Here is a 15591-nt window from a genome sequence, read left to right as displayed (position 1 = left end):
GCTCACTGCAACCTCCGCCTCTCAGGTTCAAGCGATTCTCCTGCCTCAGACTCCCAAGTAGTTGGGATCGCATGCAGCCGTCACCATGCCCAGCTAATTTTTGTATTTTTAGTAGACATGGGGTTTTGCCAGGTTGGCCATGGCTGGTCTCGAACTCCTGACCTCAGGTGATCCACCCACCTCAGCCTCCCAAAGTACTGGGATTACAGGCGTAAACCACCACACCAAGCTTCAAGAGCTTTTTTTTTTTTTTTTGAGACAGAGTCTCGCTCTGTTGCCCAGGCTGGAGTGCAGTGGTGTGATCTCGGCTCACTGCAAGCTCTGCCTCCTGGGTTCACGCCATTCTCCTGCCTCAAACTCCCAAATGGCTGGGATTACAGGTGCCCACCACCACGCCCAGCTAATTTTTTTGTATTTTTAGTAGAGATGGGGTTTCACCATGTTGGCCAGGCTGGTCTCAAACTCCTGACCTCAGGTGATCCACCCACCTTGGCCTCCCAAAGTGCTGGGATTACAGGTGTGAGCCACCTTCTTCCCTTGGGACAGCTCAGGACTTATGTTGGAGGCAAATTCTGTTCCTTCTCATCTCCCATTCAACAGCCCCGCCCCTGCGTGTGCCAGGCCAGGACCTGGCTCCCTCGGCTTGCAGCCCCTGTCCTCCTCCCCTTGCCGCCTCTCAGGATTTCACACTGGGGCCGCCTGACTAGCCAGACAGAACTGCTTTCCTAAGGGGGTGTATCTGTTTTGCACCAATGATCAATATAATCATTCATGAAAACGAGTCATTTCCTGCCTTGGGACCCAATTATTTCTCGAGGAACCAGTGGTTGCAAAAATATATTGTTTTCCAGTTAACTATTAAGTGCTATTTTTATATACGGCTTCCCCACTCCTAATCTTTCATTATTGGTGAGAGGTTGCTGTTTAAACCTTCAAGTCCAAGTTCTCTTCGTGGGCTAGGCCCATTAAGCCGCCACCTCCTCCAGGCTGCCAGTTACCTGGAGAGAGCCACAAGGAAAGGAGCTGGCGTCTGCCTCCCTCTGCGTCCTCCCTGCTCCCTTTGCCAACACCAAGGGAGGGGACAGGTCTCTCTTCTCTACTTGAGCACTCTCTAAGCACAAACCATCACTCCAGCTTTCATGAATGAGCAGGGAGGCTGTTTGGACTGGACTACTTTGTTGCCATTTATGCAAAAAAAGGATCACAGGGACTGCACATTCTCAGAGGGTTCAGAGTCAAAGGGACCTTGGTTGGGATTAGCTCTGTCCCTTAACTAGCTGTATGGCTGTAGGCAATTTAATTCAGCATCCTGAGCTTCTCTTTCCTTGAGTATAAAATAGGATTTGCGCTTGAACCTGGGAGGCAGAGGTTGCAGTGAGCTGAGATCGCGCCACTGCACTCCAGCCTGGGTGACAGAGTGAGACTCTGTCTCCAAAAAAAAAAAGATTTGTAATGACTACTCATGGGGTCGTGTCAGGATTAAATGAGGTGACAACATAGGTCACAGTCACCTCATCTTCCCCAACTCAGTGTGTGACATGTCACAGCCACTGCAGTCTACTCCATTTGTAGTGTGATGGGTTACTTAAGGGTGTATGTATGTCCGCCACTTGAACCCTGCAGGCTGGGCGGTAAGCCAAGGCCATGGTGCCCAGCTGAGGAGCACGTGTCCCTGAGAACCCAAACATCCTAGGGCATAGCTGGGCACATACCAAGGAAAATAGTCTCATCACACACACAGGAGGCAAAGAGCCAGAAAATTAGCTTAAAGGCAGCCTGGAGACGGGAGGCGGCACGGATGCCCAGAGCTGTCCTGCTGCCACCGAGGAGTGCCCTCCATTTAAGTCCTAATACGTTCACCTACTCACCAAGCTGGACTTGTTCGAATCATTCTTTGGTCTCTCGGCTCCCTCCAGATTTGGGGGAATGTTTTTCTATACAATTCTGGGTTTTTCTCGTAACTCCGTTTCCCTAAACAGTACCTCCCTCCTCCCTCCTTCCACTTGTATAGGCCAAAAGCCTCGGAATCCTCCTGGCCTCTCTCACACCCTCCATCCAACCCGCAGTGCCCGGCCAGCACTACCTCCCACCTGCACAGCCCACAAGGAGCCCCCGGTGCATGAGCGCCACCATGTCGCTGCTGAACCCCGGCAGCAGCCTCTGAGCCATTTCCTGCTGCACCTTTGCTCCAAAGTTAGGAACAAACTTTGTTTGCTCCTAACAAAGCAGCTAGTGTGATCCTTTGAAATGCAAGTCAGATCATGTCAGGCCTCTGCTCACAGCCGTCTAACAGTTCCCATCTCAGTGGGTACAAGCCAAGTCCATGGAGAGTCCTACAGAAGCCTCATGAAAGAGGCCATCTATGTCCTCCCAGCATCTCCAACCACTCCCCCCTACATCTCTGCCCTCAGGCCTGTGTCCCAATGTCCCCACAGTCCCAGACAAGGCTCTTCCCCAGAGGGCTGCCCCATTCACTCCCTTCTCTGCCCAATCGTCCCCCCATCAGAGACTGTCAGGTCCTGTCCCGCTGAACCCAACCCCCGTCTGGAACTGGCTGGAATCACCTTAAAAGCTGTGGCAAGCGGCTGGGTGCGGTGGCTGACGCCTGTAATCCCAACACTTTCGGAGGCTGAGGCAGGCGGGTCACCTGAGGTCAGGAGTTCGGGACCAGCCTGGCCAACATAGCAAAATCCTGTCTCTACTAAAAATACAAAAATTAGCCAGGTGTGGTGGCACGTGCCTGTAGTCCCAGCTACTCAGGAGGCTGAGGCAGGACAATCACTTGAACCTAGAAGGCAGAGGTTGCAGTGAGCCGAGATTGCGCCATTGCACTCTAGCCTGGGAAACAGAGAGAGACTCCATCAATAAATAAATAAATAAATAAATAAATAAATAAATAAATAAAAGCTGTGGCAGAAGAGTTCCCACAAGGGAATGCCCTAAACTGTCCCAAGACAAGGCCAGTTGGGATTCTAAAGAAAGAACCACTAATCGCCAGGGTGATCAGTCCAAAGCATTTATAAGCATTCATTAGGGGAACTTCCTTACAGAGTGGGCTGCACCACTGCTCTCAATGGACAGCGAGAGAAATGAGGTGTTCTACCTAGGTATGTCGACAGCAAGAGGGTCAGGGCATGGAGTTTATATGAAGGTTTAAGGAATTTGGCTCAGGGCCAGGGCCAGTTTCTTTCAGTATTTTGGGCAACAACCTAGATACCTTTATCTAGATACCTAGATATCTATAGGCACCTTTATCTAGGTATCTAGATATCTATAGGCACCTTTATCTAGGTATCTAGATATCTATAGGCACCTTTATCTAGGTATCTAGGTGCCTGGGAATGTTCAAGGACCCAGTTTGGATTCAACCCTGCAGCTAGCTGGATCACAGCCTAGTCAGGACACGGACAGAAAGCAGGGGAACTGGGGACCTTACAGAGAAACTGTCCCCAAATATATAAAACAGCACCCCTGCTTTATCCTGTAGCCTCCTTTTCTTCACAGCGCTGACCAACGTGTCACCACCCAACACATTACTTGGCTTTGTGTTGATATCTTGCAATCTGCCTCTCTCTAAATCTGGGTACTGCTGTATCCAAGGTGCCAAAAACAGGGCCTGACAAGTAGGCCCTTAAAAGATACTTGTTAGCCAGGCACAGTGGCTCACATCTGTAATCCCAGCACTTTGGGAGGCCGAGGCAGATGGATCACTTGAGGTCAGGAGTTCAAGACCATCCTGGCCAATATGGTGAAACCCTGTCTCTATTAAAAATACAAAAGTTAGCCGGGCGTGGTGGCGTGTGCCTGTAGTCCCAGCTACTTGGGAAGCTGAAGAAGGAGAATCACTTGAACCCGGGAGGGGGAGGTTGCAGTGAGCAGAGATCGCACCACTGCGCACCAGCCTGAGCAACAGAGCAAGACTCTGTCTCAAAAAAAAAAAAAAAGATACTTGTTGAATTAATACATAAACCATGCAGCAAAATATTCAGCTCATGGGCAAGCTGGAACTCAACATTAACTTTTTTTGTTTTTGTTTTTGAGACGGAGCCTTGCTCTGTTGCCCAGGCTGGAATGCAATGGTGCGGTTTTGGCTTACTGCAACCTCTACCTCCTGGGTTAAAGCGATTCTCCTGCCCCAGCCTCCCGAGTAGCTGGATTACAGCTACTGCCACCAAGCCCAGCTAATTTTTTTTGTATTTTTAGTAGAGATGGGATTTCACCACGTTGGCCAGGCTGGTTTCGAACTCCTGACCTCAAGTGATCCGCTTGCCTCGGCCTCCCAAAGTGCTAGGATTACAGGCGTGAGCCACTGTGCCTGGCAACATCAACTATTCTAAAATGAGAATCACAAAACCTTTCCACATTACTTCCCACCTCCACATTCCTGGACTGACAATATATTGGGCTAAAAGATGAGGAAAATGTGGGAGAGAGTGCCTAGGAAGGTGAGTTTCCCAGCAGGCGGAACTAGAGTGTAAGAGCAGCACTTTCTCAAAGTGAGGAAATGGAAGTTAAAAGAAGTTCTGGCTGGGCACGGCGGCTCACGCCTGCCTGTAATCCCAGCACTTTGGGAGGCCAAGGAGGGCTGATCACGAGGTCAGGAATTTGAGACCAGCCTGGCCAATATGGTGAAACCCCATCTCTACTAAAAATACAAAAATTAGCCAGGCGTGGTGGTGCGTGCCTGTAGTCCCAGCTACTCGGGAGGCTGAGGAAGAAGAATCGCTTAAACCTGGGAGGTGGAGGTTGCAGTGAGCCGAGATCGTGCCATTGCATTCCAGCCTGGGCGACAGAGCGAGATTCCATCTCAAAAAAAAAAAAAAAAAGCAGCTCTATGTTTGCCCACAGTAGTGCCAGGTGGCCTACACACAGGAGAATGAGAACACTTAGGTGATGCGTGAAGATTTTGTGAGAGGCACAAAGGTAGAGTTTCAGCGTCATAAATTTCCAACTCAATTCCCACTGGCTCTCCTACCCAGCTCCTCCTTCACACTCACCCATCTCCCATGTTTCAGAGAAAGGCATAACCATCCACCCATGCTAAATCATACTGAGGTGAGGTGCACGGTCCCACAGGGTGAAAATCCCCTGGGCACCAGAAAGGGCAATTCAAAAGGTCAGTATTCATGCTAAGAAAGTGACTGCCTACAGTGACTAAGGAACAAATCCTTGCATGAGTCAGGTGGTTTCTAAACCTTGGCCTTCAAGAAAGTTAAAGGAGGACCTAAAAGAACTGTGGACTGACAGATTATTAATAATTGAATGTGATTTTTCGGCCCATAATTCAGAAGGTGTTCAAAGAACTGAGTGATATTGCTGAAAAAAAAAAGCCTTCAACTCCTGTGTATTTAATTTACATGAAGAAACTTTTTCAATGGTTACAGCCAAAGAAAAAAAAAAAGCACTCTGCTCACTCTAGTAAATATACAAATAAACATGGATAGATACATGAGGTTTAAAAAGCTCCACCCAGCTTATTTTTTTCGAGGCAGAGTCTTACTCCATTGTCTAGGCTGGAATGCAGTGGTGTGATCACAGCTCAGTGAAGTTTCAACCCTCCTGGGCTCAGGTGATCCTGCCACTTCAGCCTCCCAAGTAGCTGGGACTACAGGCATGCACCAACATGCTCGGCTAATTTTTAAAAATTTTTTGTAGAGATGAGGTTTTGCTGGGTTGCCCTGGCTAGTCTCTTTTTTTTTTTTTTTTTTGAGATGGAGTCTCACCCTGTTGCCCAGGCTGGAATGCAGTGGCGCGATCTTGGCTCACTGCAACCTCCAGCTCCCGGTTCAAATGATTCTCCTGCCTCAGCCTCCCCAGTAGCTGGGATTACAGGCGCATGCCACCACACCCAGCTAATTTTTGTATCTTTAGTACAGACGGGGTTTCGCCATGTTGGTCAGGCTGGTCTTGAACTTGTGACCTTGTGATCCGCCCACCTTGGCCTCCCAAAGTGCTGGGATTACAGGCGTGAGCCACCGCGTCTGGCCCCTGGCTAGTCTCAAACACCTGAGCTCAAGTAATCTGCCTGCTTTGGCCTCCCAAAATGTTGAGACTACAAGCATAAGCCACCACGCCCGGCCCACTTAGCTTATTAAGAGAAATACTCAAATAAAACTTTGTTAACGTTGTTTTTATCAATTGTGTATTTTATAATTGTGACAACTCAATCCAAAAGAAACATTTAATACTCATGATAACACAATTTTTAAAAAGTTTTAATTTTGTATGTATTTTTGTTACAGAGAAATATGATGATAAACCAAAGGCTTTCAGGCATAAAATGTATTATTACATGGTCAGGCACAGTATCTCATGCATATAATCCCAGCACTTTGGGAAGTCAAGGCAGGAGGATCACTTGAGCCCAGGAGTTCAAGACCAGCCTGGGCAACATAGTGAGACTCTGTCTCTACAAAAAAATGAAAAAAAAAAAAAAATTAGCTGGAATCCCAGCACTCTGGGAGGCAGATCACTTGAGGCCAGGAGTTTGAGACCAGCCTGCCTGGCCAATATGGCGAAAGCCCATCTCTACTAATAATACAAAAATTAGGCCAGGCGTGGTGGCTCATGCCTGTAATCCCAGCACTTTGGGAGGCCGAGGAGGGCGGATCACGAGGTCAGGAGTTTGAGACCTGCCTGGCTAATATGGTGAAACCCCGTCTCTACTAAAAATACAAAAATAGCCAGGCATGGTGGTACATGCCCATAGTCCCAGCTACTCAGGAGGCTGAGGCAGAAGAATCGCTTGAAACTGGGAGGAAGAGGTTGCAGTAAGCCGAGATCGTGCCACTGCACTCCAGCCTGGGTGACAGAGTGAGACTCCATCTCAAAGAAAAACAAAACAAAAATTAGTCAGGTGTGGTGGCATGCACCTGTAATCCCAGCTACTCAGGAGGCTGAGGCTTGAGAAGCATTTGAACCTAGGAGGTAGAGGCTGCAGTGAGCCAAGACTGCGCCACTGCACTCCAGCCTGGGTGACAGAGTGAGACAGACTCTGTCTCAAAAAGAAAGAAAGAACCATAAAAATAGCCAACCAGCAGCCCTCAGGGCTGTTCTGCCTATGGTGTAGCCATTCTTTATTCCATTATTTTCCTAATAATCTTGCTTTCATTTGGAAAAAAAAAATTGGCTGAGCATGGTGGCGAAAGCCTGCAGTCCCAGCTACTGGGGAAGCTAAGGTGGGAGTATTGCTTGAGCCCAAGAGGTCAAGGCTGCAGTGAGCTGTGATCCCGCCACTGCACTACAGCCTGGGTGACAGAGACCCTGTCTCAAAAAAACAAAAACTATTACATTAGAAAAAACTTCTGTGAGGAAACAAAGTGGAAATATGAGTTCAAGAAGGAAAAAGGGCCAAGCATGGTGGCTTACACCTCTAATCCCAGCACTTTTGGAGGCTGAGATGCAAGGATCACTTGAGACCAGGAGTCAGCCGGGGCAACATAGCAAGACCTCGTCTCTACTAAAAATAAAAAGAAAAATCAGCCATATGTGGTGACAGACACCTGTACTCTTAGTTACTTTGGTGGCTAAGGTGGGAGGATTGAGCTCAGCAGGTCAAGGGTGCAGTAACCAGTGACTGCCACTGCACTCCAGCTTGAGCAACAGAGCAAGATCCCATCTCGGAAAAAAAAAAGGAAAAAAAGAACGATTTGAAATTTCGATGGTTAAATAAAAAGTGGTTCTTTTCTTTTTTTTTTTCAAAAGACGAGGGAAATCAAATCAAATGGTACATATTTAGACTTCACTGCAGGTTTAAATGAGGATTTTAACAGCTTTATTTTAAAATATCAACATTCACAATTAACCAGAACTTTTATCCTCTGTAATCTTCAAAATAAAAATGTGAAAGTTTCAATCTAAAGCTATCAATCTAAAACTGTGCCAGCAGGTAATTTTCTTTTTCTTTTCCATTTTTTTTTTTTTTTTTTGAAACAGAGTCTTGCTCTTGTCACCCAGGCTGGAGTGCAGTGGCATGATCTCAGCTCACTGCAACCTCTGCTTCCTGAGTTCAAGTGATTCTCCTACCTCGACCTCCTGAGTAGCTGGGATTGCAGGCACCCGCCACCACACCCAGCTAACTTTTTTGTATTTTTAGTAGAGATGGAGTTTCACCATGTTGGCCAGGCTGGTCTCAAACTCCTGACCTCAGGTGATCTGCCTGCCTCAGCCTCCCAAAATACTGGGATTACCAGGCGTGAGCCACCGCGCTCGGCCTCCCAGCAGGTAATTTTTTCTTTCTTTCTTTTTTTTTTGAGAAGGAGTCTCACTCTCTTGCCCAGGCTGGAGTGCAGTGGCACGATCTCGGCTCACTGCAACCTCAGCCTCCCGGGTTCAAGCGATTTTTCTGCCTCAGCCTCCCGAGTAGCTGGGACTACAGGCATGCACCACCATGTCCGGCTAATTTTTTTGCATTTTTAGTTGACACGGGGGTTTCACCATGTTGACCAGGCTGGTCTCGAACTCCTAACCTCGGGTGATCCACCCTCCTCAACCTACCAAAGCGCTGGGATTACAGGCGTGAGCCACCGTGCCCGGCCCAGCGGGTAATTTTCAAAACAAAGCTAAGCTCGTGGCTTGCCTGCCTTCAGCTATCAGCCCTCTTCTTCTCTCCTTAAGGTACAGGCACCAAGAGGGGCTCAGAGACCCTTTAAACGTTATTTACCAAGGGGACAGATTCAGACCTTGGTGAAGACAAGGATTTGGTGGGAATTTAGGGCCCTGCTGAGACAAAAACCACCCGAACCCGTCTGTCCACTTTCTATCCATCTACCAGATCTCTAGCATTTCACCCCTTTCCCCAGGCCTTTGCCAGCACTGTGCCACACCAACTCAATCTTAATTTATTCAGGTAAAATGAGCACTCTCCCTCCTGCAAAAACAAACACGTTTAAGACATAAAACACATTCAAAGGCTTCCATTTCCTCACCGTTAGAATTGAGACTTAATGTCAAAGTTCACTCGGGTAGTTTGAATCATTTTCCCACAACTAAGGGAGAGTGAAAAATCTTTGAAAACTCTGTAAGCAAACACCTGAAATGCCAACGCCTCCTTTGCGGAGCTGGGGAAGGAAGAGACGGGTGGCCGGATGGCCTCCCTCACTAGTTGGTGGGCGTGAGATCCACGCCGCCCCAGTCCCGGGGGCCTTCACTAAAACCTTAACTGTCTGGCCTCCCAGGGGAGAGGGAAGCGGAGGAGAGGGGTCTGAAAATCGGAGATGATCACTCAGCTCAACAGTAAAGCACTTTATACCCACCCTATGGGACAGATACTGTAGCTTTATTCCCATTTTTCAGATGAGCAAACTTGGGATCGGAAAGATACCCCAAGGTCACACAACTGAAGTGGCAGAAGCTAGATTCAAGAATCAATCGGCCCGCAAAGTTCTAAAGGGCAGTGGCTTTGGTCTGATCCTGAGTTTGAATCCACAATCTCCAGCCCTTTCTAGCTGTAAACCTTCCTGCGCGTCCTCAGCCGTAAAACAGAGGAAATAACACCTTGCTTGGCAGGGTTGCTGTCAAGACAATGGGCCGTGGATATAAAAGCACTTGCCTTAGTGCTGGCCGCATACGATGCACTCAATACATCGTAACTCAGGCTTTCAAAAGAGGCCCGTACGCCCCACTAGGCCGCGAAATTGGGGCGCCCGGGGCGGTGGCAGCCCCGCGTAGCAGCCGCGGCCAGGGCCCGCCCCCTCCCCGGGGCCCGGCCGGCTCTCACCGGCCCGCGCGGCGCGCTACGTACCCAGCGCCTCCGACCTGGCCCAGGCCTCCGCCTCTAGCCCAATCTCCGCAACGCTTACAGGCCGGCTCAGCGGGCGAGGCGGGACCTCGGGAGCGCGCGCCTGCGGACCGGACGTCCGGCCAGCAGGCGGGACCGGGAGAGGTTGGACGGGCGGGGCCGGGAGAGGTTGGGCGGGGCCGGGAGAGGTTGGGCGGGGCCGGGAGAGGTTGGGCGGGGCCGGGAGAGGTTGGGCGGGCGGGCGGACGGACGCGGGAGAGGTTGGGCGGGCGGGCGGACGGACGCGGGAGAGGTTGGGCGGGCGGACGGACGCGGGAGAGGTTGGGCGGACGGACGCGGGAGAGGTTGGGCGGGGAGAGCTCGGCCCCGGAGCACGGCACAGAGGTCCCCCCCAACCCCCGACCCGGAGCCATAAATTTTCCTTTCCCCGGAGCCGGGAAGGAGAGGGAGAGAGAGGAGAGGGGCAAAACTGCAGGGTCCTAACTTAGGATATAAAGCTCGGCCACTCACTACTTGTGCAGCCTTGGCAGTGGTGATCATGAGCACTTTCCACCTGCCAGGTCCTAAGAGCACTTTGTGGGATTATCTCAGCCCGCACAGTCCGCAGGGTGGATACTATCATCATCCCCATTTTACACAACAGGAAACTATGTTTAGCGGTTAATCCATTTGCCCTCTCATACAAAGTCATGTGATTGCAGAGCCCGCATCCTGTCCATACAAGCCTAGCAAGCCACTCAGCCTCTCATCCTGTCTCCTCTCAAAGTGGGGATAATCGCAGCCGTGCAGTGTTGTTGAAAGAATACATAAAAGCCGGGCACGGTGGCTCACACCTGTAATCTCAGCACTTTGGGAGGATCACTTGAGCCCAGGAGTTCGAGACCAGCCTAAACAAGAGTGAGACTAACCCCCGATCTCTACAAAAAAAAACCAAACAAACAAACTAGCCAGGCATGGTGACAGTGTGGTCTCAGCTACTCGGGAGGCTGAGGCAGGAGGATGGCTTGAGCCCAGGAGGTCAAGGCTGCAGAGAGCCATGATGGTACCACAGCACTCCAGCCTGGGCAACAAAACGAGACCTTGCCTCAAAAAAAATAAAGCATCTAGGCCGGGCGCTGTGGCTCACGCCTGTAATCCCAGCACTTTGGGAGGCCAAGGCGGGTGGATCAACTGAGGTCAGGAGTTTGAGACCAGCCTGGCCAACATGGCAAAATCCCGTCTCTACTAAAAATACAAAATTAGCCGGGCGTGGTGGTGAATGCCTGTAATCCCAGCTACACGGGAGGCTGAGGCAGGAGGACTGCTTGAACCCAGGAGGTGGAGGTTGCAGTGAGCCCAAGATCCGGTCACTGCACTCCAGCCTGGGAGACTACAGCAAGACTCTGTCTCCAGTTAAAAAAAAAAACAACAACAACAAAAAAACTAGTTATCTAGTTATGCCTCACATATAGCAGGAAGTTGTTTTTGTTTTTTTTTTTTTTGGTTGGTTGGTTTTTTTGTTTGTTTGTTTGTTTTCTGAGACAGAGTTTCGCTCTATTGCCCAGGCTGGGGTGCAGTGGCGGGATCTTGGCTCACTGCAGCCTCTGCCTCCCAGGTTCAAGCGATTCTCCTGCCACAGCTTCCCGAGTAGCTGGGACTAGAGGTGTGCGCCACCACATCCAGCTAATTTGTTTTGCTTTTGAGATGGAGTTTTGCTCTTGTTGCCCAGGCTGGAGTGCAGTGGCATGATCTCGGCTCACCGCAACCTCTACCTCCCAGGTTCAAGCGATTCTCCTGCCTCAGCCTCCCAAGTAGCTAGGATTACAGGCATGTACCACCACACTCGGCTAATTTTGTATTTTTAGTAGAGATGGGGTTTCACCACGTTGGCCGGGCTGGTCTGGAACTCCTGACCTAGGTGATCCACCCACCTCGGCCTCCCAAAGTGCTAGGATTACAGGCGTCAGCCACCATGCCCAGCACATCTGGCTAATTTTTGTATTTCTAGTAGAGATGGGGTTTGGCATGTTAGCCAGGCTGGTCTCAAACTCCTGACCTCAGGTGATCCACCCACCTCGGCCTCCCAAAGTGCTGGGATTATAGACATGAGCCACGGTGCCTCACCAGCAGGAAGTTTTTAATTAACACCTACCCTGTCTCCCTTCCCTTTCCTTAAACTGTATCTCTATTCTCTACTTCCTTTCAGGTAGGAATCTTGCCTATCTACTACTACAATACCCAGTGCCCTGCACAGTAGGGATTCAGTATATTGAGGAATTAAGTAATTTAACATCTTTCTCAGATCACCTGAGTCCCTGAAAGCTTTCTTCCTGACTTCAACAGTCAAGGAGACCTACTGCCATCACCCAATAAATAGGATTCCATCTTGTGTCCAAAAGGGCCATTTGGTCCAAACACCCTGCCAGTATTTGAATCTCTTCCACATTATCTCTGCCATGTATACATGTACATGTCCCATGTTGGGGAACTCACTGCCACTCAAGACAGTTTTATTTATTTATTTTTTTTGAGACAGAGTCTGGCTCTGTTGCCTAGGCTGGAGTACAATGGCGTGATCTCAGCTCACTGCAACCTCCGCCTCCCGGGTTGAAGTGATTCTCCTGCCTCAGCTTCCCTAGTAGCTGGGATTACAGGTGCCTGCCACCATGCCAGGCTAATTTTTACATTTTTAGTAGAGATGGGGTTTCACCATGCTGGCCATGCTGGTCTCGAACTCCCGACCTCAGGCGATCTGCCTGCCTCAGCCTCCCAAAGTGCTGGGATTACAGGTGTGAGCCACCACACCTGGCTGACAGTTGTTATTTTTTCAAGTCCAGTCTTGGCAGTTAGAAAGTTCTTTCTTAGGCAGTATCTCTCCTAGTTTTAAACCGTGGGGCCATACAGAACAAATCTAATTCTATTTTATAGAGCCAGATTTAATGGCTCAATTCCCTTCCTTGATCAAAAATGTATAGCTAACCTAATCCCGTGGTTCTCACCCTTTTCCCTACTCCTGACACATCCAAGGGATACCCAGACTCCCACCAGTAATCATGGCTGGCCAAGACAGGGATAGGAACAGGCCTGGCCTGTCCCCCCAAATTATCTGGATCTTCCTGGGACACAGTGTTAGGAAACCCTCCAGATGACCCTACTTTTCTCAGATACTGCCTTACAGTGTTATAACTATTCATGTACAAGTGAGAGCCTTGTCTTCCAAGGAGGTATCCTTGTGGTCCAATTTGCCAAAAGCAGCTGCACCTCTGCCCCAGGAAGATCCCATAGGAAAGGGTGAAGGGCTGCTACAGGGCCTTCAACCCAGGCACCTCCTCCATAATGAAACTTGGGCTTTGGAGTTTCCATGTGATGCCATCAAGGGCTTTTTCAGCTCAAATATATGTCTTTCATGATTCAGGATGGCAATAAGAAACTTTGAGCTGGCTGTAGCTACTTACACAATCTCATTTCATCCTGAGAGTGGCCTGCATCTCAGTCACCTCTGTGTCCTTAGCATTTAGCATGATGCCTGGAATACAGTTCTGCTTCTCATTTTGTTTGATGAACAACCCTGAGTCCATTAGAGATGACTCCTTTGGCTCCTGGTTTTAAATTTATTTTCTGTACGTTTATTTATTTATTTATTTATTTATTTATTTATTTATTTATTTTTGAGACAGGGTCTCACTCTGTTACCCAGGTTAGTGCAGTGGCACGATCTTGGCTCACTGCGACCTCTGCCTCCCAGGCTCAAGTGATCCTCCCATCTCAGCCTCCCACTGAATAGCTGGAACCACAGGCACACACTCCTCACTTTCTAAGCTCCAGTCCTAAGTCATATCATTCTCATTGCCATACCTCAAAAGCACCCAAGTCTCAGGCACCTGGACTTTCTACCTAGAAGATCCACCCCAGTTTGTTTACTGTCCTGATGAACATTCAGCTAAGCCATCATGTCCCCCCAGGATCTCCTGCCCCGGGTTAAGGCTCCTGCCTCTGGACAGCCTGTGCTCCCCACTTTCTTAGGCACTGTGCTAGAACTGTTCTACCCCTGACTCTCCAGTTCCTGCCATAGAGGCTGACAAGTCATCAGTGTTCCCGAGGTTGGAATAAATGAATCACAATCTATCTCATGGCTTCGTAGGTCCACCAGAAGAAAGGTTATCTCTGGCCAGGCACAGTGGCTCACACCTGTACTCCCAGCACTTTGGGAGGCCAAGGCGGGGGATCACCTGAGGTCAGGAGTTTGAGACTAGCCTGGCCAACATGGTGAAACCCCTTCTCTACTAAAAATACAAAAAATTAGCCAGGCATGGTGGCTCGCACCTGTAATCCCAGCTACTCAGGAGGCTGAGGCAGGAGAATCGCTTGAACTCAGGAGGCAGAGGTTGCAGTGAGCAGAGATCGCACCATTGCACTCCAGCCTAGGCAACAAGAGCAAAGCTCTGTCTCAAAAAAAAAAAAAAGGAGGTTATCTCTGACATGCTGGAAGTACAGCAAAGGCCTTGATCTGTGATGGACATCATGAAGAAAGCTTTTCTTTGGTTATCATAGTAGTAATGCTGACTTCCTGGGAAGGGAAATAATAATTAAGTGGGTATTAATTCTGTCCTAGACACTTTTAGGGCTCTCTATGTAAGTCTTATTTTATAGATAATGACATCAAAGCTCAGAGGTTAAGTGACTTGCCTAAGGTCATTCATTGAGTCAGAGGCAGAGCCAGGATTTAGAACCCAGGGAGTCACACTCTGCCTGCACTCTTTTTTATATATATATTTTTTTCCCAAGACAGAGTCTTGCTCTGTCACCCAGGTTGGAGTGCAATGGTGCGATCTCGGCTCACTGCAACCTCCACTTCCCGGGTTCAAGCAATTCTCCCTGCCTCAGCCTCCCGAGTAGCTGGGATTACAGGCGTCCACCACTGTGCCCAGCTAAATTTTATATTTTTAGTAGAGACGGGGTTTCACCATGTTGGCCAGGCTGGTCTCAAACTCCTGACCTCAGGTGATCCGCCTGCCTTGGCCTCCCAAAGTGCTGGGATTATAGGCATGAGCCACCGTGCCTGGCCCTTTTTCCTTTGAGACAGAGCCTCGCTCTGTCGCCCAGGCTGGAGTGCGGTGGCGTGATCTCCGCTCACTGCAAGCTCCGCCTCCCTGGTTTACACCATTCTCCTGCCTCAGCCTACCAAGTAGCTGGGACTACAGACGCCCGCCACCACGTCTGGCTAATTTTTTGTATTTTCAGTAGAGACAGGGTTTCACCATGTTAGCCAGGATGGTCTCGATCCCCTGACCTCATGATCTGCCCGCCTTGGCCTCCCAAAGTGCTGGGATTACAGGCGTGAGCCACTGCGCCTGGCCCTTTTTTCCTATTTATATAGAGATGGGGCCTTGCCATGTTGTCCAGGCTGGAGTGCAGTGGCATGATCCTGGATTCCAGCGATCCTCCCACCTCAGCCTCCCAAGTAGCTAGAACCATAGGTGCATGCCACAATGCCACGCTAATTTTTGTATTTTTTTTAGAGACAGGGTCCTCTATGTTGCCCAGGCGGGTCTCACACTCCTGGGCTCAAGTGATCCACCCATCTCAGCCTCCCAAAGTGTTGGGATTACAGGCATGAGCCACCTCACCCAGCTATATTTCTGCATAACTCCATAAGGCAGAACCGGGCCAGCTTTTCACAAACCAAAATTGTTTCAAAGTGGAAAGCTCTCGGCTGGGCGCAGTGGCTCATGCCTGTAATCCCAGCACTTCGGGAGGCCGAGGCAGGCGGATTGCCTGAGCTCAGGAGTTGGAGACCAGCCTGGGCAACACGGTGAAACCCCGTCTCTACTAAAATACAAAAAATTAGCTGGGCATGGCGGTGTGTGCCTGTA

At 49.6% G+C, this 15591-nt stretch overlaps 1 protein-coding gene across 6 annotated transcripts in view; it reads right to left on the bottom strand.

Moving 5' to 3' along the window:
• The window catches only part of DCAKD (dephospho-CoA kinase domain containing), a 33330-nt gene that overhangs the window by 14217 nt on the left and 3522 nt on the right, over positions 1–15591 (bottom strand). The window contains exons 1-2 of one of the 6 annotated variants that reach the window (XM_055101779.3): positions 9743–9887; positions 2565–2838 (exon numbers count right to left, since the gene is read on the bottom strand). The exons of 1 other annotated variant lie outside the window; for it this stretch is intronic. The gene's annotated coding sequence lies outside the window, so the exon portion shown is untranslated. Of the gene's footprint in view, positions 1–2564; positions 2839–9550; positions 9897–15591 lie in introns of those variants that run through there. 4 more of the 6 variants (XM_055101782.3, XM_055101781.3, XM_003806520.6 and 1 more) reach the window with 4 other exon arrangements.

The sequence above is a fragment of the Pan paniscus genome, chromosome 19 (assembly GCF_029289425.2).
Source record: "Pan paniscus chromosome 19, NHGRI_mPanPan1-v2.0_pri, whole genome shotgun sequence".
NCBI lineage: Eukaryota > Metazoa > Chordata > Mammalia > Primates > Hominidae > Pan > Pan paniscus.
The sequence above is the reverse complement of the archived record's forward strand: the minus strand, read 5'-3'. Positions and strand labels throughout refer to the sequence as shown.